Here is a 27,075-nt window from a genome sequence, read left to right as displayed (position 1 = left end):
CGGAGCTCCGGCCCATGTGCACGGGAATTTTCGGCGTTTCAGTATGATGTTGATCATGGTTTTCTATTCTGATTTTTTAAGACATCAACTGGAGATTCGTGGCGCTGTCAACTAGAATCGGGGCACGACGCCTCTGATTATCAACCTTAACAAGTAATGAATTTCATCTTGGTCAAAAACATAAATAGCTAAAGCATGTTCTCATTTTTTGATCCGACAGAAATTTACCAAAGTCCATCTTCCACGTATATTCATGATAGTTTTTTTTCTTTATGCTGATTACCGCCTACGAAAATATGGTGCAGCAATCTTTTTGAAATAATTTTTTATACTTGTTTAAAACAATTCAAAATTTGTGGTTAAATATTTTTTTACCATTCCATTGGTAGCGAATACATGGTACATCTTTGTTGTTTCTCTCCTTTTGTTTTCTTTCTTTTCTTTGAAATCGACTAGATACCGAGAAACTTTCCTAAATAGGAAGACCATTGATCCAAATTGTTGCTTACAAAATAAGGACCTGCTCAAGAGCGTTTTGATAACGCTTGTTTTTCTTGATCATTTGACACCCGTTTCTTGTAAAGTTATATACTTAATGATATACATATTGTACACATTCTACTATCTTATCATCCCTGATCCAGATAATCGCCCTAATTACTGGGATGAACAATTGTCACCATGTAGTTACTACACACTCACGCATATTCACAATGTCACATAAACAGAAGGTCAAATACTGTGACTACGGCAATCTGACTGTGTCAACCTGTTTACTGCAGTGTAATAATGCGAACGACCTTCTAGCATTTCTACTCAGCATTTTCGAATTCATTACTGGATGGCGGTACTCTAAGATCCATCATCTAGGACACTATATGTTTTCCAGCAAGTCTGAGTGTATGCTTTTAGCTCGATAACTTATCTGATAGCCTGCTAAGCTCATTGCTTTTGGACATTCCAGGAACTAGACTATATCACAGAAAGAGAAACATATATATATATATATTGGTATTAATATAAAAACCAAGTTAACTGCAGATAGGTTTTTTACCCCCTCATTTCTCTTAATTTGTCCTTTGTGGTTCAAAATCAGAGCCCAACTGATGAGTTATGGTATTGTTCGAAAAATTTCTTGTGCAGCGATTTATGGGAAATTAAATATAGATATGAAATGCTATTTTACACAATACCGATTTTGAGCTACAGTGGACAAATTAAGACGACTACGAAAAAAAAAGAGCAACATCTTCAGTTAACTTGTTAATACTTCTTACCATCTAAACCTGATTTATAAACGACTTAAATAAAATTGATAATAATTACACTTCACTTACTTAAACTGATTCACACCGTAACAGTTGTTGGTCATGAAAATTGATAGAATATATAGTGCCTAGATCACTATTATATTTGTCGTATCCCAGCTGGCCTAATGAGCCTTGGTATTAGGGGAAAGGCCTTGTCGGCACTGGATATGGGAGATATAGTGTGGTTGAGATATTCTCCTTTGCTTTCACTCATGGGTTCATAGAATTATTGCTGCAGGTTTCTCCAGTTGATCCTGTGGTTGCTTGACTCTCTCCGGGAACAAGAAGACTAGCTTACTGGTTCGCCAGTTGTTGTGAATGATAACAAAGATTAATTAAACTAAAATAATAATAAAATATATATATGTAAATAATTTGTATTCAAATCGAAATATATAATGTTGTGTTATTAAAATTTAACCTAAAAATCTAATACGTAAATGATTTAAATAAAATTGATAATGATTACAATTCAATTGCTTGATCTGGTTCACATCATAAAAGTCGTTGTTCATGAAAGTTGAATATATATATATATATATAATTCTTAGACCACTGCTATGTTTGTCGTATCCCAGCAGAGCCTGACTTGATCTGGTTCACATCATAAAAGTCGTTGTTCATGAAAGTTGAATATGTATATATAATTCTTAGACCACTGCTATGTTTGTCGTATCCCAGCCGAGCCTGATGAACTCCAGTATTGCGCGAAAGGCCTCGTCGGTATGGCATATGGCAGCTGTAGTATGGTTGACATATAGCGTATTCTTCTTTGCTTTAATTCATGGGTTCTGTGTATTGATTTTTTTATAACATTTTATATGTAAGGCTATTGATTTTCAGTATTTCGCCGGCTTTCGACGTTTATACCATAACTGATTGTAACCTCCAATATTTACAACGGTTTCAACCATACTGGAGATCAAGACCTGGAACACATCTGTTCTTATAACTTACAAAACATTAGTGAAATGGGTATAATTTTAATAATAGGTATAAACACATATCTTAATTTCAATAAATTACTATTTAAATGGGTATTTTTAGTGTGGTAAAATATCTTAAAAGCCTGAATATTATATAAATTCGAGACTTAGTAATATAGTTGTAGCCGTAAATAGCTTGTTTGTTTTTTGAATTTCGCGCAAAGCTACACGAGTGCTATCTGCGCTAGCCGTCCCTAATTTAGCAGTGTAAGACTAGAAGGAAGGCAGCTAACCATCACCACCCACCGCCAACTCTTGGGCTACTCTTTTACCAACGAATAGTGGGATTGCCCGTCACATTATAACGCCCCCACGGCTGAAAGGGCGAGCATATTTAGTGTGACGGGGATTCGAACCTGCGACCCGCAGATTGCGAGTCGAGCCCCCTAACCACTTGGCCATGCCGTAAATAGCTGTTTGGATCTCTCGATTAACTTGATTGTTAACGTAATGAATCGATGAACCTATATCAAAGGAGTATCTTATCCAAAAGAAAGATGCAAATAATCGGGGATAAGATACTCCTTTGATATAGGTTCATCGATTATTTGCATCTTTCTTTTGGATAAGATACTCCTTTGATATAGGTTCAAAAAAAAAGATGCAAATAAAGCAGCAACGTTTGCTTAGAACGTAGTCTATAAGTTTGAAATTCATCTAAACTGCAGAGTAAAAGTATTAACATCAAGTATTGAACTTTTCATTGCATGAGGACAGTTTAATCGAATGGAAATTTAAAATAATCCACCCTCGAAATGACACATGTATACGGAAGCAGAATTCAAAGCACTGTTCACTATAGTGGTTAGTAATAAGGATCACAAGGAATTGCACAAAACAATAATAGAACGTCCGGGCAAAAAACACCTTAAACAGTAAAGATTAATACAACTTTTACTATTGACTTCTAAGGCTGTACACGTATAAAAATGCTCGCATGTTAGACTTACAAGAAAAAGAAAATCCGCTCAAAACGGCCCAAACTACAAATCCCTATTCTGACTCCACCAAATGTAATCCTAGGTAACAGCATAGAGACAAAACAGGGGTTTGTAGTTTGAATAAATAATGTCTACAATATCTCCAGTCTTGTTTCCTTTCATTTTTACGTTCCCTACTGACAGGTTTTTAAATTCCAAGTTTTTTATTTATCTTGCGTAATGATTTCTCTTGAATGTAACCATTTGTATTTTCAATTAACTTTAGCTTAACATCAGCTCAGTGCCTCTCAGTATTTTATTTGAAATTCAAGAAGGAATGTACTTCATAAAGCAGCAATATTCCATTAATTAATGACAGTAATTATTTCCTAACTATCTTTCTGGGCAATGCTATAAAAGCTATCAAGAAGTAGAATAATGTTTTTTCTCGTCATTATCTTTATTAAAACCACCTTTTACTTCAGAATTGAAATAGTAGAGTTCTTGAAAGGAATATCAATTTGTTTATTATTTTGTTTATATGTTCTGCACGTTCAACTGATAGGATAGTTTTAACTTCATGGAGTTTTATATTACGATAAAAGTAATCTAAAATATTAGGTAAAAGTAATAGGTATGAGCAAATATTCGTAATTTTATAAAGTTTTCAGAATATTAAAAAACAGGATTTCCAAGCCACTTTGTTTTTCCCGTTTTTTTTTGCCGAAAAGAGTATTTATCAAAGAGATCGTTCCGTTGTAAACGGATTAGTTTTGTCCTCTCGGCTGGTAGCACAAAGCGCTAACAAAGAGTCGTGGAGCCGTTCGTCGTTTAAGGACAGTTTTATTTATGTACAACTTCTTGAACAAATATTTTGGCATCTAGGAGACAAAAACTAGTGTTTTTAGAGCTGGTAAACTTCGAAATTCTATTACGTCCATTGGCTTGGGTCCTGAAGAGTTGGATCTACTTACAACAGCTTCTGAAAACAAAACAAGCAGAAATTGATATGATTTACAAAACGTTGGAGACCGACGAGATGCCACTTACCTCTAACTCAAAATTACTAGCAAAAATATGAAGTTTTCTATACTAGGGAATCTTCTTGATAGAGGCTTAACCTGAGAAGGTTTCGGAGCTTTAAAGGAAAAGTTTTCAGTTGGATTGTCTCAAGTAACTTGATTACACTAAGATGAGTAAGGACTTGACGCATTTTTCACAAGAGGTGTTAGCTGGTGCTTGTTTACATTAGAATGTTAGCGTAACGAAGATAAAGGAAGCAGAAGGTAAATAAATATAACAATCTGAAGCCAGGTTTATATGTCATGATGGCACAGAACCTAAGAAAGCATGCTCAGATGACGACAAAGGTAATTCACTAAGCTATCGGCCCCGCTTGCGTTTTCAACTGACATATTCATTTTGTAATGCGTTTTGGCGGAAACTGCTTGTCAGAAATTATCTTGGCAAGTAAAAAAGATAAGAAAAAAAAGGACTGATAAGATTAGCTTCAAATCTATGAAAAGACAGACCAAACCTGACGTTCAAACTCATGTGCTACATAAAGGTTTCCGTTCAAGTTGGCATGAAAATGATGCTTTTCCCGATCCTATTTTGTTACCGTTCATTGCATTTGTGGAAAAAGGGATTTCGTGTTTTTTGCTTCACTGCATGTGGAAAGCTGAAACAGCGGGGGGAGGGAAAAGAGTGAATATGAAGTTCTCTATTTCTACCACCCCTAACACATTTTAATATTTTGTTGTTGTAACTCACTATGAAAATCAAAACTGTATTTACAATTGTGTGTTTCGACCAAAGCTAAACTTACAATATTCTTCAGTGTAACTAACTGAGGATGGAATTCAAATAATGTTATTTTAATGCCCCATTTGTGGCTTGTTAAATTTTATGATTTTTTGCCTGACTCCGAAAATTGATTCTGGACTCCATGTCATCTTCATTCTATAAGGAAAACTGACGCCCAGTTTGTTTATTGGTCTGAGTATCCAATAACTCAAATACTTAAAGCACCTTATGGACAGCCTCTGATGTTAGGCCAAAACTATCTTACGAACAATTTTCGAAATTATGAACTTTATTTTTGATTCATATCAGAGCAGTGTTTAACGGTCTGTGAACTAACAAACTCTAGAACTCACCACCTTGAATATATATCATGTCTTATCGCAGATAGTGCTGCCATCTTGAATTATATACCGATAATTATTAAGTCATCAAGATTCTAGTCGTCCTCTAAAATATATGACTAAATGTATTTAAAATTAGTTATATTTTATTATCATGCTTATAGGGAGTTTTGAATATTCTGATAATTGTAATTTTAATTAAAAACTAAAAATTGATAATCATTTTGATTGAGATATGAGGACACATCCCATGTCTTCTACCTGTTAGTGATATAGAAATTGTCGGTTATTTAGTTTCAGTGCTGTAATGGCGGCAATATGTGGTTCAGAAAGTCGTTAAGATAACCTTATTCTAGTTGCTTCATTTCTTTGTTCTTTCTAGTAGGTGATGTATATTCTATCCGAGAGAATACGCAGTAATATATAGCAATAGGGTTAAAATAATTGACACTTTAATATTCATTGCTGGCCGAGTATGACGTTGACTCAATGTAACAGCTGACCATACTGTAAAGGAACAAAGGCCAAGAGGTCTGTTGACTGGGTGTGGTGGGCTCTGCATCTGGATTTGGTCCATGTTTGGACCAGGGAGGGTAAGATTCATTGTTGACCTCTTCCTCCCAATTGACTGGATAAAGAAAGAAAGTTTACCTGTTGAATTCTGGCACGCTTTCTTTATTTTTTATACTAAGAACACATAGAGTAAATACTCATCCTTAAAATCATTGTGTTTAGTTCGACGGAAGTCTGTAACGAAATACAGAGAGCTTTGGGACTAAGCATACCATAGTAGGACCGATTGTCTCTTTGTGTACGTAAGTACGTACACTATATTTTCTTTTTGTTTGTACACTAATGTTAGTTTTTACCAACTTTGTCCGGTCTCATTATTTTACGCACAGTTAAGTTACCTGACTACTTGACTCATTTCTTTATTAAGGAATCGCCCCCAGAGTAGCTCAGTGGGAAGTATGAAGGCTTATAACACTAAAAATCGGTTTTGATACTCGTGGTGGGCACAGCACAGATAGCCCATTGTGTAGCTTTGTGCTGAACTATAAACAAACAAACTTTAAGGATCTGTACTTATTTGTGGATCTGTCTGTCCGATACTTGTCGGGAAATCAACAGTTTTTACCTGAAAATGGCGCATTCTCACGAAAATAAAAAGCAAAATAAAACACAAAAACGGATCAGTATATCTTATACTATTATTGCTGATATTAGGTTAAATTTTTAGTAACTTTCTTATTACCCTAGCAATCTGCACGTATTCAAATATTTAATAGTGATCCAGTTGTATACGTATATTTCAGCTTTTCTTTACAGGCTAATCTAAAAAATAATCTCTAAATTCACTGCAGAAATACTAAAGCATGAACTTACAACATCTAATTACTTATTTCAGGTTAAAAAATAAATAAGCACATCTCTACGCTTATATTCTATTGCTTTTTTTCTTACTTTTTACAGTTCTAAGTTCCAAGCATGAAATAATACTTGTTACCCTTTAATAAACATCAATTATCTAACAAGATACATAATCAGAATATTCATTTGTCCATGTGGTAACATATTTACATTTAGGCCAGGTGATGACGGATTTAAGCACTCAGTGGATATATTGAGGCCAATTTCTATTAAATCGCGCTTATTACAATTGTAAGTTATTATAAAGTGACTCGACAGATGGCGGTAATAAAAACAAAAAACGTATGATCTCACGTTTCTTTCCGATGGGACGCATGTGCTACTTTGAAACGCAAATATCACTATCCGATCATAATTGCAGTAGATACTTTGTATTATGATGGCAACTCGTGACATGGATTTTTCAACTTTAGTGATGCCTACACGTGCTTTAACACCGAACCAAACACGATGTTATCTAATCTTACCAGCAGATGGCTACCTCGTTATTATGACGTTAGAAACGGCCCATGTCTCATTATCATCGAACGCATTCAAATGAATATTCTGTATGAAATGCTGCATCTCTGAATATTCTATGCTATAGAGCCATGGACTTTCTGCGTAAATCAATTAACTGAAATAAGCACCATATGGTATTTAACAGATAACGTATCACGTGACAATTTGCACATACACACTATTTATAGTTTTTTATGAAGAAATTGAGATCTTAAAACATAAGCAGTTTTTCATTCTAACATTATGTGTAGCAAGAAAAATGCAAAAAAACTCTAAAGAGAAAAAAGAAGAAAAAAAGGATAAAAAAAATCAAAATACCGTGCTACGTAACTTCTAAAATGGGGCCTGGTCTATTGGTTATAGCATGTCAGGCTGCGGATCAAAATGTCTACAGTTAGGGCCACAATGCCACTAAATACTTTCCATACTCTCTGCCGTGGGTGCATTATAAAAGTGACAGTCAATTCCATTATTCGATTCAAAACCTTTGTGTTGGCGAATGAGGATGTCTAGATGCCTTCACTCTGATCAATAGTTTAAATTATGAAAGACTATACTTGAACCTAAACGGTCCCTAAACTGGCTACTTAGTCCAAGTGAGCATAAGGCAGTTAAAGTTCGAAATGTCAATACCATCATACATAAATTAGCAACCATGTTTATAATTTAAAGATGATAATTTGCAAATTCAATAAAGACGCTATACACACAAAAAATGTAATTAGCTTGCAAGTTACAATCTTTAAAAAAATCTAGTTAATGAGTCCTAATAACCTTACTAGACTTACTATGTAAACCATTACGGTGTTTAACAGAAAAATCAGTTTGAATAAAAATGTATAATTTAATGTGCACAGCATGGAATAACTTAACACTTAGCAACAAAACGTAATTTTTGCGCTAAAAAAAAGTAGACGTGAAATAAAAATTTATCCTCAGTTAGACAAGTAAAGGTTCCTCGGTGGGGCTGCGGTAAGAGTACGGACATATCAAGCTACAATCCGGGGTTCGATTCCCACGGTGGACACAATAGATAGCGCAACATGGCTTTTCTCTAAAGGAAACAAACGAACAACGAAAGTTCATTATTGCCCTATGTCATTGTGAGAAGAGTTCTAATCCTTTCCGTGTGCCGAACTTTTAGGTCTCACAAATATTTAGTTTACCATAGCACTTTCCGTAATTTTATTGTAATGTTCGAGTTCTATGTCATTATTTGGAGTATATGAAACACGTTCAAGAAAAGAAACAACACAACCAAAAACGCTTGAGCGAAAAAAAAAGCAAAATTTTTTCTGCTTTAGCTTATACAGTAGGTGATATTTCATAAACATAACAATAAAGCAGCTTGGCATTATTGACATTGAGTCATCTCATTCGGGTACTGTAAAAATGAAGTTACATTAGCTTAGCAGCCTTATCTCATAATCTATTACATCACGTTTACTTTAGTAATTCAGTAAGGATTCTTAGGTGAATTAAGAACGTGCACTACTGCACTTAGCGTTCTTACTTTTTGAATTTGCTTTTCTTAACGGCAGTAATTGCGAAATCCAAGTTTATTTGAAAGTCGTTTTAAAATTTATTTTACAATTTTGACAATCGAACTTTGCAAACATTTGCACAATAGACTTTCCTTTCAACGTTCACTCCCTCAAGAAAACGAATACTTGCACCTTTTTTTATTGCTAGAAAACTAAATACTTTGAAAACTTCTGGAAAATTTCACGTGACTCTAGAATTGAAAGAAGGTAAAGCTGATGAATGGAGTTTTAAGCATGCATATTTCATGCATAATGAGCAAACTATGTAAACAGGAAAGATTACACTTTGTTCCTTTTTTGTTTTTATTTTAGCTACAAAAATACTGTTTGTTTCATACGTAATATCAACGCACTCATCATCTTCTCAAAATGCTCATAGCACAAAAAAAAAAAAGCCACAGCGTAATTCATTGTCATTTTTACTTGAAATATAGAATTCATTCACTTTCAGCTATACCGTATGCTCCCAATTGTTTAATGGTTTGTGGCAATTTATTTTGTATATGCGTTACAATGTTAAACACTAAATGAACTTGCTTAGATCAAACAACTTTGTTGTTGATGTACCTAATTCTTTGTTCTAAACGGTTTATTCAGAAATATTTGATAAAAATTCCAAAACACAAATTATATTGAAACCTAAGCAAATGCCATGCCTCCTGACAGACGAATGTATTCACAGCATTCGGTAATGCAGTTAAACAATGGTACTTCGAGATTTGCTTCTTTATTCAACAAACAAATTCATTCAATTAATGGTGTAAACTATTTTTTAAACATATATTTCTATACTGAGCGTTATCCTTCTACAAAACAACTGCCACCAACTAAGTTTTTTTTCCCGTCAAAAACTGCTGAAAAGACAACTATAGTGGTTGCACCTGATGACCGTATGGTTTCAGATCCAATAACTGTTGTAGACTGGAACGGTAACGTCTGTTCTCACGTGCTATTATAACGTGACGATGTATTCCTAAAACACATAATTCAGATTATACTAGTTTTTCTTGGCATCTGTTTCATGTCTTTTAGAATAATTAAACAAGAAAAGTTGAAAGGACAATACTGGCTAAAGCTCAAAATTTTAATTAATATAAAGCTCATGACAACTAGCTGGACCCTTTAGTGGAATTTTACATGTAATTAATAGACACTGTCACTCGACCAAGCGAAAATGTAAATTAGAAATCAATAATGTTAAGATTAATTTACAGTCGTCCATTAATTAAACACAGTTTTAAATCAGAACAGTTTAAATATCCAATCTAAACAAGTCTAATAACTATAGTTGCTTTTGCAATATTTGTTGATGTTTACGTAATCCAGTTTTTCCGCCGTTAAGAGATCATTCATCTTTAAAAAAATCATACATTTCATTTATTATGGGTTATTTTTTATTGTTCTTCTTTTGGCCATTCGTCTTCCATTCGAATTGGCTAATTTTTCTCCCCTGCAGTAACGGGATCGTACAAAAGCTATTTTAAAGTCATTTTGGTGCCAACTTTCTCAACTGTTGAAATTCGGAAACTAAGCGGTTCTTCCGATGTTGCTCACAGTCGGAGAAAAAGAACATTTATCAAAGTAATTCATTATCTGTCGGCTCGCCCCTTCTGTTTAACCACACATTCAACACGATCGTTCTACTGAGACTCCAAAATCCCATCTCCTGCATCGGGAAACAGCGAATTACAGCTATAAGCCAGGAGTGAGCTTAACAAGGGCCGAATATCTACACATTAATCACTTTGATTCGACATATAATTCACACAAAAAGTGCCCCTGATGTAAATGGAAAACCAGGAAAGAAATATATTCTACTTTTTGTTTTATTTTATTCAATCAAAAACAACATATGCTTGTTATCTGCACATACGAATTACAATGAGGGATTTTTTTTAAAGTCTGGGATCTAAGTAAAGGAAGTATATTTGTTACACATAGGAGACCTACTGAAAATTGAATTATAAAGGAAATTCTATATATATGCAACCATTTTCCCCCAAAACATGACAGTGATGACACACACTTATATATGAAAACCTCGAACAATAGAATCTTGTTTTTCTTTTTCTTTTTTTTTTCAGATATAACATTTTCTGAAAATTGCTTATCAGTAACGATCTGCATTTATTTTTTATTTTTGGTTCCGAAGAAGACGTGCAGAATTTAAAATTTTTACCTTTACATAAATAAACAGTGGGATGTTTCGTCTTTCTGGAGACATATATGGCATTTCAAAGTTTAGTTGAATTGTTACATTTCACGTTGTCAGTAGTTGTATACTCTTCCTTGTTGTAAAATACCTTGTTAATCTAATTCAGAAATGTAATAGTGTTATGGCACTATTAAGATTTAAATAGTGAAAAGTAATTATGTACATGGCGTGAACAATTCATATATATATCTGTGATGTAACAAAGTTAAACTTGACTTATAACAACACCTATACATAAATATACATCCTACCAATTATAACTAGAACCTTCCTATAGATAGAATTCAGATGTAAAATATATTATAGACTAAACATTAGAAGTAATTTGCTGTCAACTTTACGAAACTACTCAAGTGTTAACAATCTAGTAAGAATGTTTAGTTCAAGGAAATTTATGAAGACATAAAAGTGAGCATAAATGTTTACAAGCTATGTTTAACGAAACCGAGTTAAGGGCTGAAAAGCGTTTTGGCGAAACGTCTTTACTAGTAACGGTTGCAACTCTATTATCTTGCACACGAACACTATACATTCTCGAACAATTTTCTGCATTTTCAAGTTAATCATAGCCACGAACTCATCTATAAAACAAGATGACATAGTGTGTTCATATTTCCAAAGCAAAGAAGTTCATTACACGAAAAACAACAACAAAAATGAAATCAACGATAACAGTTAGTGATGCCCGATTTGCTATGGGCATGAAGAGTTTCTCAGCATCTCCTTCTTCAAATGTTTACAGTACTCCCTTATATAAGACGACTTAGAAAATGATGATAGGATAAGCGATTTTATACATTTCCTATTCTACTTTAATATTTTTAGAAATTATAGCGTCATCTAACTAATTAAAGTAGACGGAAGACAAACTCTGTTTTAATGGCATAGCTTCAAGGCTGCTAGCTGAAAGACAGTGTTGAAATGGGAAACTATATCTATATACACATACATATAGATATACACTCATAAACATAAATTTCACAGATATCTAATAGGGAATTACTTTTATAGATGATACAGAGAACTAAAAGCCCCATTACCTCGTAAGATTTGGGCAAGTCATAGTAACGACTGCGCAAGCGCAATAAAAAAATAAGTAAATATATATATATATATATATATATTGGCTTTTCACCACCTCAAAATCAACAGCTTTTGGATTGGCTAGATATATTAATCAATGAGAAAATGTTTTTGTAATATTACAAAACCGGTGTTAGTAACAACAACAACAAAAAGATAAACTATGATCTCCTGCTGTTTGTCTGTTTAAGCTTTATATTTTTCTAAAGGACATTCTACTGCTTTCCAGGGATTTCAGGATTGGACGATGGTGATTGCTACTTTTAGATTGGGACATCATTAAGATGAGGTGGTCAAAGAAGGCTTGGTGAGCTGCTACAGTTGACACCAATGTGTTGTGTGTGTGTGTTTTCTTATAGTAAAGCCCCATTGGGCTATCTGCTGTGTCCACAGAGGGGAATCGAACCCTTGATTTTAGCGTTGTAAATCCGAAGACTTACCGCTGTCCCACCGGAGGACCCCAGTGTGATACTGGTTAGTAACTTCTAAGAAGAAGGTGTTAGGGGAGGCTCTTCATTGCATTTTTCAATCAGCTTTTCTAGTGCCAACCTGATGCGAACTGTATCATCGTTTGGATGTAGTTGTGAAGTTTAATAAAGTTTTTCTCTTTGGGTTCAAGTCAAAGATTTCATCTATATTTCTTGTCTGCTTGGTGTTTTTTTTTTGTTGTTTCTTCTCATGGAGGAAACAATGAGGGTGATTGAGCATAGAAATGGAAGTGTGTGTGTTAGTTCAAAAGGTATTTATCCAAAGAGAAAGAAAGAGAGATTTTCTTTGTTCACTACCGATCTTAATTTGTCAGAAAACCAAAGTGAAAAATTGTTACTATTGTTGACTAGTAGTCAGCATGCTCGGAGTGTGAGGATTTGTGGTTCTTAGTCCATTTCCGCAAAACTTCCTCCTCACTTTCGAATCGTGAGTACGCTATAAGAGTGACAGTCAAATCTCACTAATTGGTCAGACAAGAGTAGCCTAGGAGTTGGCGGTGAGTGCTGTTTACTAGCTGCCTTGCCTCTGTTGTATCAATGGATATCTGTTTTGCAGATAGCCTTTTGAGTAGCTTTACACAACAATTCTGAAATAAACAAAAGCACTGTGACACAAAACATCACAAAAAAGATAACTTTCTGCTGGATTACTAGCTAACGCATAGTTACACTCTGCCATGAACTAAGATCGGTCAGACCAGTGTTTTCGATAACAAATCTTCAAGTGACTTCTAAAGTTATTGTCACTTATAGCGGATCAACTTCTAGCTCCACAAGTCAGGCAATCCATTCGTACATTTAAACCTGCAAATCAGGTTGAATCCTGAAAGCAGGGCATTATTATGTGTGTTACAAGGAAAATATAGCAACAAAGATTATCACACTGCTGCTCGCTATAACGATTAGTAATCACAAGCTGTCGCTGACTCCTAACACTGCAACTAATCCCTATTCCTGTAGCGGAGGTGTGAAAAACCATCTCTCCTCATAAACCATGTTTATTTTGCTATAAAAAACGTATGTACTAATTGTATTTATTGTGCAGTTAATTATCTCCTGCTATATTTAATTTCAGCTAGTTGTCCACTACAAAATAATCTTTTCCAGTTTTACCAGTTATAAAACAGTTGTAAAGGAAATTCTGTTTATATATTGCCGGAAAAAAGTCACAGGAAATTGTCACAATTTGAATATTTATGTTTATAATTTTTTAAGTTCATAAAAGTTAACTTACTGAATTATTCCACTCATTCATGTGATGACCGACCTCATATATACCTGAAAAGTGCACTTGACTCTGCGCTATATATAAATACACTTGTCAAGTTAACAGACTGTTTGTAAAGTGCTGTTTGATCAAACAATATGACACTGCGAATCTTAATGAAGAAATGCTTAGATTTGATAATTTGTTAATAAATTCAGTATATAATGTACGAAATGTAAGAGGAGCAATTCAGGATCGTAATCCGGACCGATCTCATGTGAGGTCAGGATAGGCACACCGCTCCTCAGGTCAGATGTAAAGCTGTGTTCTTCAGGTAATGGTAAGTCAGGCAAGTAGCCTTGCTTCCCATTTACTTATATATATACTGTATATATCTTCTTGTACGACACAGTTATGTAAGTTGTTATTAAAGCGTGTATGTCATGTGCTTTCATATAATGTTACATATCATGCATCATGCTATTATTGCAATAAATAATTAACGTAAAATGTATTTGTTGTTGTATTACTTTACATTGTATTTGGGTATTAAAAAAATGTGTGACTCTTTTTTTTCTAGCCAAAATTATGACTTTTTCCTGTGGCTTTATTTCAGGCCACCTTTTCTTCATGGGCTCCAATAGAACTCATAATTTATTTTCCAGTTTCACCAGTCATAGAACAGTTGTAAGGATTGGAATATTCACAAATATCTCCCTTCATAACAAATATCGAATATATTTTCATACATACATACATCTTCGGGTAATATCATTTTATTCCAAAATTTCCCTGAGTTTCAGCATGTAATTATGACATTACCATTAACTGGATGTGTCAAGGTCGCAAATAAGTGCTAATCCTTTTACACAAGCGAAGGCCACATACCAACCGCAACCTTTGGTCTTGAGTTTAAAGATAGAATTGTACGCATGTCTGTATGGACTTCTTGGAAGGTTTCCTATTGAAACAGACAATACAGAAAATTGAACAACTGCCTTAGTTTAAAACTGCGCGTAGATCACTGGTTGAAGTGTGTCACCCGTGGACGTGTTGGATATCCAACATTCTTTGCTTCGCTAGGGTTTTAAATCGAATGTATTTCCAAAGTTCTTTTTCTTCATTTATTTTGTCCTCTTCTAGCTGTATCTCGAACCCAGAAGCCAGACGATACAGAATAAGTCCAAGCATTTATGGTAACCTAACTCTTTGTTTGTTAATTAATTATTTTTTATCATTTAAATCTACACTAACATTTGCTTGTTTTCCTCTACAGTCCATGTTCTATTTATTCTTCGCTTTGCGTTTTGCGGAAACTTTTGCATTCTTTTGCTGGAAATTAGTGTATCTGAATACCACACAGTTAAGGTCGAAGACAATTAGTACTTAATTACCATGCAAGTGCCAGGTCACTGACCTAGAAAAGGTTACCTTTCAGGTCATTAAGATCCAGAATAATTGAAAACATAAATGCGTCCTAAGCTGAACTATAAAGATCTGACAGTTATAAAAAACAACAAAAACTGGTTCGAAGCAGTTAATTTAGCATTGCGCGTGGTAGTGACACCTAGTGAGATGCAGATTAACTTATGGATATATACATATATAGGATGAACGTGGGTCACTAATCCGGTAAATGATTTTGTTTATATTCCTTAGAGTACTGGCAGGCCGGATTAGATTGGAAGCTTTCAAACATGTTGAGGAACGGATAAAAGATTCTGTCAGATCACATTTTATTCATCCTGGATTTCCTTAAACTTATTTGTATAGGTATGTGAAACCATCTTCGTAAAAGTGAAGTTTGTCAATTATTTCACCATTTTGAATTCCGTTCTAACAGTTCAGTATATATATATATATATACAAATAAAGCAGGTATAATTTCTATTGCTCTGTGAATATTAGCAAATAAACAGATCAATCATCTCTTCAATACCCCACCCCCGTTGAGCTGAGATAAAGTTAAAATTGTTATGCGTTAAAAATATATATGGTATGTTCATCATGATTAGTATATTGAGAACACGTAGGCAAATGGACGGAGTTATATATATTTTCAGGCGTGTCATGGTCTGGTAATAAGAGCGCTCGACTCGCAAGTTGCGTTCACAAGTTCGAATTCCGTCACTGATCATGCTCTCACTTTCAGTTGTGGAGCATTATTATGTGACGATCAATCCCACGTTTCGTTAGTAAGAGAGTTGGCGGTGGGTGGTGTTGACTAGCTGCTTTTCCCTTTAGCCTGTCCCCAGTGGCACAGCGGTATGTCTGCGAACTTACAACGCTAGAAACCGGGTTTCGATACCCGTGGTGAGCAGAGCACAGATAGCCTTTGTGTAGCTTTGTACCTAATTACAAACAAACCCTTTAACCTGTCACTACTAAATTGGGAACGGCTAGCGCAGATAGCGCTCGAGTAGCTTTGCACGAAATGCAAAAACAAATAAATATATTTCTTTTCTTTGTTAGGTGCGGGTATACCTTTTACCGAAGAGCGTTTCATGTTGAATATTTGACCAGAACGACTGTAAATAGAAATCACCGTAGCCCAGAAAAAAACAGTTTGCACGGTTTTATTTATTACATCTCTTGATGCAACGAAAACATAAAATAATTCCATAAAAACGAGCTTTTTTATGGTTTGCAAAAAAAAGTCCAAGTAATTGAAAAGAAAAGTAAAACATAAACGAAAAACATTATTTACTGTTTTATTGTGTTTTTTGACGATAAAATTCCTTTACGTAACAGAAAAGAAAACTAGCTTAATCGGCCGTCGAGACTCAAGTCTACTTAATTTTAACGTTAATGGACGTCAATTGTTCCGTCAACAAAACGAAAGGAAAATAAAACTAAAAGAGCCTAACAAGCACAGATACGTAAAACTGATTCTATTATTATGTTTTGGAAACCCACAAAAAAAAGAGGAATTACTGACAAAGATTTATTACCCAATTTATATCTTAAAGTGATAAATATTTGTCAGAAATTTAGAACAAGTCATTAAGGTTCCGTAAGCTTAAATGTGGCTTTATATCATGAATTTTGTTTTTAACAGCGGAGGTTAGATTGAAGTTTTCATGAAATATTTCATTAATTTTATAATAATTCTTTCTTTGATATAACCAACTTACGTTAGCTACGGTAATTCTTTAGTATATAATGAAATGTCAATACAGATTCACGTTTGTAAATACACATTACTTGCCTAAATTAACACTATAAATGATATTCACTTACCTTGTATCAATAAATAACTCTTTAATAACAGATTACAATAAGTCATTTATTTCAGAACCAAACGCAGACAACTGCTTTTGTTACACTGTATATTATTTTGGTTGGTGATCGACTTATACTGGCTTCAGTTTGAGAATTTCTTTAAAATACAAATGTATAACAACTACCTATATTTTTGGACTTCCAATGAAGTTTGTCCTAAAACTACCAAAAACATTTGACATGATGTCTCTTTCGCGGTTTTTAATGTTGTATTTTAATTGAATCTAGTTTAATTCATGATTTTCGTTACAATAAAGAAACGTTGCAATTTGTGTCTTATAGATTACAAAGTTAATTAGCTTAACAACTCGAAAATGTTAGAGTTTTTTTCGCTAAGGCCAGATCTGCATAGGAATCGAATCTCGAATTTTAACATTATAAGCCTACTTTCTTACCGACGAGTCACCAGGGAACACTTGGATGTTTTTTTTAACTTCAAACAGAGCTTACGAGTTTCATTTTTTGCATGTTAAAAAAAAAAGCAGTGCCAATTTGACTGGCACCAAGAGAAGCATAGTAAAGCAATACTTATACATTTCCGGATCCTCAGTGGGTCAGCGATAAGCTTACAGACTTACAACTATAAAATTCACAGTTCGATTCCCTATGATGGAGAGAGCGCAGGTAGCTACCTATGTAGTTTTGAATAAAAACAAACAGACAAAATACATTTTTGGAGAACAGAGATTCCCTATACTGTCAAAACGAAAAGCCATATCAAAATATGACCTTATGGAATTATCAATTACAACACTACCGTTTAAACTTCTGATAAATTTGACACTGAGTTTTTAATAAAAGAAAACTTATTCTTTAAAGAACGCCTACCCACACTTAACTACCCATAGTCCTCTTTTCCCTTTTCAACTAAACATCTCCTAATTTCCAATGATATTATATGTACACTTGCGTTTATATGTTTTGTTTTAATGTAATCTGTATTTAAACACTTCCTATTTGTTCTTGATTATAGAAGATGAAATCTGTATTTATAAACATCTATGATATTTGTTTTATTGTCATTGTCGTTTTTGATTTAACTCTGTCTATGTATTCATCGAACTCAAAATTGTATTTAAATATGTATTAGTTAAACGACCTTTATGTATACTTCAAGCTTAAAAATAGCTTGTGTTTGTCACTAGGAGATTTTGCATCTCATAGGCTTAGGTGTCATACATAACCTAATGGTATCCATATAAATATATATATATATATATATAATAATAATAATACAGCTGAACGATGGATTACATTTCTTTCAGCAATACTTTAGGTACTAGTTACTAATCAATTTAAAAACTAGAAATGCTTTGACCTTATCATTTTGATGGTAATTATTGTACTTATGTTAAATGGATTAAAAAACGTCAGATTTTGAAGTGTATGTATTGAGTGTGAAAATTCAATATTTTATTTTCTCGTTTTAGATGGTTTCTAATCCTACAGTGCCCTCTTTTGACAGATTTTGATATTATAGCTAAATCTTTTTACAGTATTGGGACTGATTAGACGAATTGTTCATTAATTACCTCTTGGACTAACTTTCATGATAAAAATAGCATTGATGATCTAATCACACACACACAAAACAATTTTATCCGTAAACAACGTGAAAACAGTTTTATATAAATGACATTCAGAGAACGGTAGTTTCAAAGTCGCAATGGTTTAATACATTTCTGAACAATGTGATTACATTACATATTTTAATACGAATCAGTCAATTAAAAAAAATAGTTACATTTAATACATCTGAAAAAAATTTATCTTTACGTAACGAATTAAGAGTTCTTGCATAATAGAAGGTAAATATAAAATGCTTATAGGTAAAGCTTTAATTACTATTTGCTTATTCTGTGGATTCACGATACGATTCATGTCCCGTTGCCACATAAAACACGCTCCGCACTTTGAGGCCATGAATGCGCTGTAAGTAAAATCCCACAATTAGATTAGGCAAGAGTATACCAGTATTTGGCCTTGGATAATATTCATTAGATACCTTTCATCTAGTCTATCAATTTAAAATTAGGAACAACTGTTGCTATGTGTAGCTTTGTCTGAAAACATTCGAAACATTTGCTTATTCACGAATCTCAAAGGGACATTCCGGAGTTGCATAAACAATGACAGTTAGTGCATTTTTATATTTAGTAACAAATTAAAATAATGAACCCACTGAGAAACGTCTGTTTTGTATTTTAATATTTATTTGAAATCTGGCATTTAATTATAATTACAATTCTTTATTAGTGGCGCTAAATGTTCTAACCAAGGGCTGTAATTAGTCCCAAAGCAAAAATTTCAACTAAATGTTTATGCATTTCTAAACTATTGTCATTTGGCTCAAGCGTGTATCACTGAAGCACCCCTTTTAATTTTAATTAACAAAGTTCACTTTTATATCGTTCATTAAGAACTCAGATGTTGCGTGATAAAGCACCGTGCACTTGACGCCCTCTGCACCTAGGAATAGCCAACAATAAAAAAATTATTATTATTATTATATAAATTATTTTCACTCACGTTATGATATAATATCTTACACGTATTACTAGTAAGTATAATACTTCGTCAGCTAAGCTGATTTACACCCATCAAGCTTCTTGTTTAGTGAGTGATTTATAAGATGTAAACAGCATTTCAACTCAGGCTTTGAACGTTATAATCCAGCCAGACTAATGAGCTCTGCTTGCAATGAATGAAAAGCTTCATCGGCAATGCGCGCAAGAAATAGAATTAAATTTAATTATCGACCTTATACACTTCGTATTGGAAATGGTCTAATGGTTAACGTGCGAGGATGCGGATGGGAAAGTTCAAGGTTCGAGCCGTGATACGTAGCTGTACGCCCTCAGCTATGGACGCGTTATCAATGAGCTAGTCTGTACGTTATTCTATTAACAGCGGTCAGATAGGTGGCTTGTTCTGCTGACTAGTTGCCCTCCTTAGATTTGGTTAGCAGTTCTAAATCATGAATGGATATATGTCTAAACCTCGGGGTCTGTGACTTGACCGTTTAGACTGTCGAAAATATCACACCAGATTTCTTACTGGAAACCCATATTAGGCTATTAACGAATAATGTGACCTGAATTATCATTATTATAGTCATATACACATTACTATGAAATTACTCAGACAATTCTGACATAACTAACTTGTTTATTTTAGATAATAATATTTTCTTCGAAATAACCAAATTATTTTAGTTCAACAAAATTGTCTCACAGTAGGTCAGCGGAAAGTTTATGGATTTACAACTCTAAAATCCGGGAGGAGGGCTTCATTTCCTGCGGTGGACACAGCAGATAGCCCAATGTGGCTTTGCGCTAAACAAAGAAATCAATAAAACTATATCTCAATTCGCGAATTATTTGTTAGGCGGCTTAAAACTACTGTTGCCCTTGTTTTCTTAATGGAAACATGTAACATGGGTTATCTGTGCTCTGTTACACCACAAGGTTTTAGCTATATAAGTCCGTAAATTGACTGTTGCCTCACTGGGGGACGCGGTTTCAAGAACGATATGTTTATCTAAAAGTCAAAATTTAAGAAAGTAACATTTGTCTTCCAGAACATCTACAAAAAAAAGCGACTGTAAGCCGCGGTAAATTATAACTGGTTCCTCGATGGGTCAGCGGTAAGTTTACGGACTTATCACACCAAAATCCTCGGTTCGATTCCTTGCGGTAGACAGAATGCACATAGCTAATTGTATAGCTTTGCGTTAAAACAGCTACAACAAATTATGAATGAAATTTTTATATTAAACGTGTTTTAAGGTGTGTTATTTTGAACTACACATGCAAGGATCAAACAAGCCACACTTCTTTCCACATCCGCTCAAGGATTCCGATCTTAAAGACATATTAATTATGCAATATGAAATACAATAACCCATATAGTCTACACATGTTACCACTATAGCTTGCTATCTATGACTGTAGGACTTTCTTGGACTATTCCAGTTTTACTATCATATCATAAAGTTATGGAATTTAATACGCCAGTTCAACAATATCACCCAAACATGTCAACAGACTATCATAAAAAGGTGCCATGGATGGGGTGGGAGAGCTCGTTTCAAGCATAGTTTGTAATAACTTTCAAGGTGAATAGATGGATAAGTGAGCAACAAGCTATTCGTTTTTCTACGCAGTTAAAAGGACTAGCTTTAACAACATGAAGTAACCTTTCAACTGAAAGATGTAACAACTATCAGACATTAGTAGCTGTCTTATCAAACAGATTTGGCATATTACATAAGAAGCAACATTCTGCAGCAAGGTTTAAGAGCAGAGTAACAAAGAAAGAGGACAACTTATCAGAACTTGCTGAAGTTGTAGAGAATATTTGGTTAATTATCTTATCTAAATGCTCCACGCGAAATAAAGGATACATATTCGATGACGAGGAACCCACTTTGAGACTAAGTACCTGATGATGACAAAACCTTGTCGAAACGTTGTACATTTGCTGTTGTATTAAAGTTTTCTTCATTACCCATTCAAGCCGTCTCCAGCCATTAAAGGCTACATATGGTGTGAACTTGAATCAATTAATGTTACTGATAAACAACTAAAGACACAATCCAAAAATTATGGGACTGTCCGATCAAATACTGTAATAACACCAGTTCCCTCTGATAGAGATCTAGAAGAAGTTAAAGGATTAATTATACAACTGTTTAATCAGAATGGAAGAAGTGTGGAAAACGGGAATATTACAGTCAAGATTGTGATGAATCTATTGACAATAATAAACAGAGAAGATGACATCCTTTACTGATACATTTTAACAATTCAATAAATATGTTATCTCTAGACTAACTGAAATGCCGTACTCATATACTTGGATGACATAATCTCTCATGGGAATATTTTTATTGATGCTTGTGGCTGAGAAAAGTACGTGACTGGTTGAGGAAAGCGAACCTAGGCAGTATACTGTTTTGTCGACAAGTGAGTTTCTTCAGACATACAGTAAATGGAAAGAGAGTGTCTACAGACCCAGCAAAGATTGATTCCATTTAGAATTGACTAACATCACAAAACTTGCATAAGATAATAGTATTTCTTGAACTGTGTTCCTACAGTTGTCGTTTTAAAAAATCGTTTTCTGACAGAGCCCATTCTTTACACAAACTACTGGAAACCCCAGGAAACTTTTCCTGCACTATTGATTGTGAACAATAATTGAACAAATTGAAGAAAGATCTAACTACTAATAACTCTTTATCACGCTCAATTCTTGAAATACTAATAATTGTTACGAATGCCATTGATTTTGAAGTGGGAGCAGTGTTATCACAAGTACAGCATGGAAAATAACATGACATCACCTACTATAGCAATGCAACAAATTCTACAGAAAGGAGATATTATACAACTTGAAAATAACTCCTAAGTGTTAATCGAGCTATGAATAATTTCTACCACTAACCACATGGACAAGACAGATAATACAGTATTAACGTGGCTAATGAACTTCTACAGAAAGCCAGATAGTAGGTTGGGTCCATAATATTCAGGAGCACAAATTCAAGGCTGAACATCATCCTGGATGGATCGATTGAAATGCTAATGCATTATACTAAACATTGTATGAGGGAAGTATAAGATAATAAAGATAATCAACCTAAAGTGCAGCATAATAGAATCCAAGATGATGAATACCTGGTACAGTCTAATACTCAACTCAAATATGTCAAGGCAAAGGATATGAATATTAAGCTGATTATCCAGCAGATTATTGGCTCAATACAGACCAAATACAAAGATTTACTGGTTAAAGTGGGATTCGTTATGGGTATGAAAAGGCATGTTGTGTTCAAAATGGGAAGCTAAGAGAGAACAGAAACTGCAACTGCATATAATATTTTTATAGTCATTACTATTAGAAGCACTTCCTTTACCTTCATAGCCTTCCAAAAGCTGGGCAGTTAGGTGTTGAAAAGACACTGAGGAGGTTAAGAAAATCTTCTAATGGATTAAATGTTAAAAATTTGTAGAGGATTTGTATACATTATGTGAGGTATGCTTAAAAGAAAGACAGTCCACAAGGAAAACAACAGAGGCAACTACAGCAGTAATGTGTAGGAGCACGCTTTGAGTGAATTCTTATTTACGTGCTTGGTCGTATACCGCAGAGCATCTTGATGATGATTGACTATTTCATCAAATAGTTAGATACTTATGATGTTCCTAACCAGGAAGCAGAAAATCTTGCAAACAAGCTTTTCAATGAAGCTGTTTCAAGATTTGTGGTACCTATGCAACTTCACGTGGATGAGGAATGGGACTTTTAATCAGACTTGTTTGCTGATGTATTTCAAATACTTGGAATCAAAAAGACACCAGAACAACAGCTCATCGTCCATCTTCTATTGGAGTGGTGGAGATACACATCAATAAACTTTTAAATCAATTAGCTATTTATGTAGATGAACATCAGTAAACATGAGATCAAGACCTTCTATTGCTTCTCCTCAGTTACCGAATATTAGTGCATAAAGCTACAGACAATACACAAGTTCAGTGTTATGAATATTGAGTTTGAGTTTTAGAGGTATAAAATTAGCAAGAAAGTGGACTTTCTTTAAGATGTAGGTTATTGGTAGTTAGCCCTATTGTTGAATATTGGTTACGTTAAACATGGAACTAGAAGTTAAAGAAATAACATATTTTTATTATCGATAAATGGAAAAAATAATCCAAACGAACACATCCGACAATAAAAGTCACTACAACTCATCATTCATCACTATTTTGAGTGACTTTGAACATAGTCTTCAAAACAAATAACCAAAGGTTGCATAGTAGGTAAATATTTTGTGTATTCTGACTGATGAAAAAGTGTTAAACTATTCAATCTGTCTTTTGATGAAACGAAAAAGATTGCCGAGGAAGGGAGTCAGATTCCTCTGAAAGAGATTTTTGTCAAATGCAGTGAAACCTCTGAAACAACTGACATGGAGGAAACCTTTGTTATGAAATATATTGCCCTTTATTAACTTGTTTCTTTCAGCTTTTGTAATACTAAACAAATATAATGTTGTGTTAACTTTGTCATAAAATTTATTCTACTTTAACTTGCTTTACTAAATCCATCTAAATTAACTGATTTCTATAACTTTTGTTCTATTCTTCAAGTCCACCATTGGCCACTTGCAAACGAGACTACTGTTCTAGCTGTTAACTAGACTATTTATATCTTAGCTCATCCAGTCTTGATGGCTACCAAGTTGACCTGCAACATGCACTTGGGAAGATACAGCAGTTACTGGCTGCACTACTAGACAGGACGCCTAGTCTAATCTAGTGTTGTGCAGGGTAGTCTATCAGCTTGGGGACAAAAAATGGCCGAATTGTGCACTTTGGGATAAAAGCATGAAACTTTGTACATATATTTACTACTACTTAACACGAATTTTCAGACTTGGAGTTATCCTGTTGGCGCTACCTGGTGGTGCGCAGCGTCACCTTTTATTAGAGGGGTCTAGCCATCACAAATAAGCAAAAATTGACATTTATTCTAATATCAATATCAGTTTCAGTTAATTTTGACGTTTTTTTATGCATCAAAATTATACACGTGTATCTAATATTAATATTGGTACAATTCAAAACTGACCTATGTCATTTTAATATAAAATAGTAATATTTTTTAAGGAAAATTATGACTGTTTTTATAAGGAAAAAATTCCTTAAAAGTGTTTCATGCAATATATGCGATTACACCTAAAATTACATTAGTAATAACTCTATCATTTGAATTTATTTGCTAGTTATCATTTTCCAAATGTCACTGAATGTACAGGGGTTGATAAACATTAAAACTAGGGTACCGACTTAATTACGCAGTTTACCTATCAACCTTCGACCGTCTTATCCCCATAATCTGGCCATTAACAGTACGATAACACTGCAGCATCTAACTCAGTTATAAGGATTCATTTTAAGAGAGATATATATACTGTAAAGTTATTTCATCAAAAATGGCCCAGAAATTTCTAGGCATGACAAAGTTGTTTTATCACATGATGCAAATTTGCATCCAAATCTTTAAAAATGCAATATGACTATGCAAAGACTTATTTATTGAATGTGTTTATGCCACACATTATCACTTAACATTCTGCAGTAAGTCGTGTATTACACACTTGTAAATTATTCATATGCATAAGTTCATATAATATAGTCACAATCCATGTTCATTGGCGGTTCGTTGATAAATGTAGAAGATGTTTCTGATTGGTAGTGGTGTGCTTCTAGCTCATGTGGAACTATGCTTCGTTAAGTTTTGTGCCTTATAACATGTCTGCTTCTAAAAATTGTCCTCCTCTTTCGACCACGAGAACCGAACAGCCTCAAGCTACAGTTAGATGTCCGATTGATAGGACTAAATGTACCATCTGTCAATAAGTAACTTCGGAAGCACTTCAATGCCCTGCACAAGTACAAGGTTCATAATGCTAAAGCTGGTTATATGTCTCTTGCAAACAACCTAAAGGTATTTGCTGGAATTGACTCTCTATCCTTTAATATTAGCCGATTAGAATGTGCTTCTCAAATGGGTGAATAGTTCACCCAGGAGTTAAGGAGATCAGAATTAGAATGAATGGGAATGATGGGGTGAATGGCAGGATGAATACGTATTATCAGTTAGGCAACAAATTCAAGGGGAAAAAGTCTTTAGTTATTATTATCATTTGCATAAAAACAGCAAATATATCGGGAGCTGTATGGACAATCACTGATAGTTAGTTCTCTGCCAACTTTATATAAAACTTGACCATCGGAACTATCGTTCCTCTCTTTATTACTAAGCAAATAACAAAGTAGTTCAGATTATGGGTAAGTATTCAGCTATCTGAATACCACTTTTCCTATATATCTTTTGTGCACGTTTATAGCTAAGAGGAGGTATCGAGCCACCTCAGGCCCTTCCTTTCGGTGTACGCATGGTGAAAATTTACTAATTCTCAAAACAGGACAAAGACGGAGCAGACATGATTGTTTTAGGTAATAAATAAATGTGTACCTTTACCAATGTTAAATCCAGAACTACAGTAAAATTAAACTGAAGAAGTTAAATGAAAGACTGAATTGCGTTAGTGGGGCGGCTCAGAGAAAAAAAGTGTGCAATTTGTAATAAAATCATTAAATTTTGCATATATAATTGTCAGATGTTAGGTTACGTTTGCTAATTGTGAATTAAAGGCTTTTACTTATACTTCTTAAAAGTATAAATAAATACTGTGTTGTTGTTGTTAGGCTTAGGATTTTTTCTATAGTAGGTGTCTGTGACTTGTTAGCGATAAATTCAAAGATAAACGAACAGCATTCACTCCACTTGTTTTCGAAATAATATATATATATATATATTCGGAACTAGCTAAACGTATGTACAACAAATTATTTACACTATAGAGATTATAGGCGTATCATAAACACTAAGTATTAGGTCGTCAAGAAACTAATGTCGCTTTTTTTAGATGAAAAAACCCGAACAGCTTATATATCAAAACAAAACATCTAGTAAATGAAATAGTCTCCATTCTTATTGATGATGCTTTTCCATCTTACAATCAGATTGTTAATGCCCTGATTAAAGAAATCACTTGGCTTTAAAGCAAAAAAAAAAGCAAGTCGATGTCCTCTTTAACACCTTCCACATTTGCATACGTTTTCTTACTAAGATGGTGTTGCAGCGAACGAAAAAGATGGTAATCTGATGGTGCCATATCTGGAGAATATGGTGGGTGGGGGAGAACTTCGCAACCCAACTCCATAATCTTGTGTTGCGTCAAACGTGCCACATGTGGACGTGCATTGTCGTGGAGAAGAACACCTTTCCAACTGACAAGTGAAGGGAGTTTCTGATGAAGGTATTCGTTTAAACGTTCCAGTTGCTGTCAATAGATCTCTGCATTGACAGTTCGCTGCGGATTGAG

This window comes from Limulus polyphemus, unplaced genomic scaffold (genome assembly GCF_000517525.1).
Source record: "Limulus polyphemus unplaced genomic scaffold, Limulus_polyphemus-2.1.2 Scaffold4, whole genome shotgun sequence".
Lineage (NCBI taxonomy): Eukaryota > Metazoa > Arthropoda > Merostomata > Xiphosura > Limulidae > Limulus > Limulus polyphemus.
The sequence above is the reverse complement of the archived record's forward strand: the minus strand, read 5'-3'. Positions refer to the sequence as shown.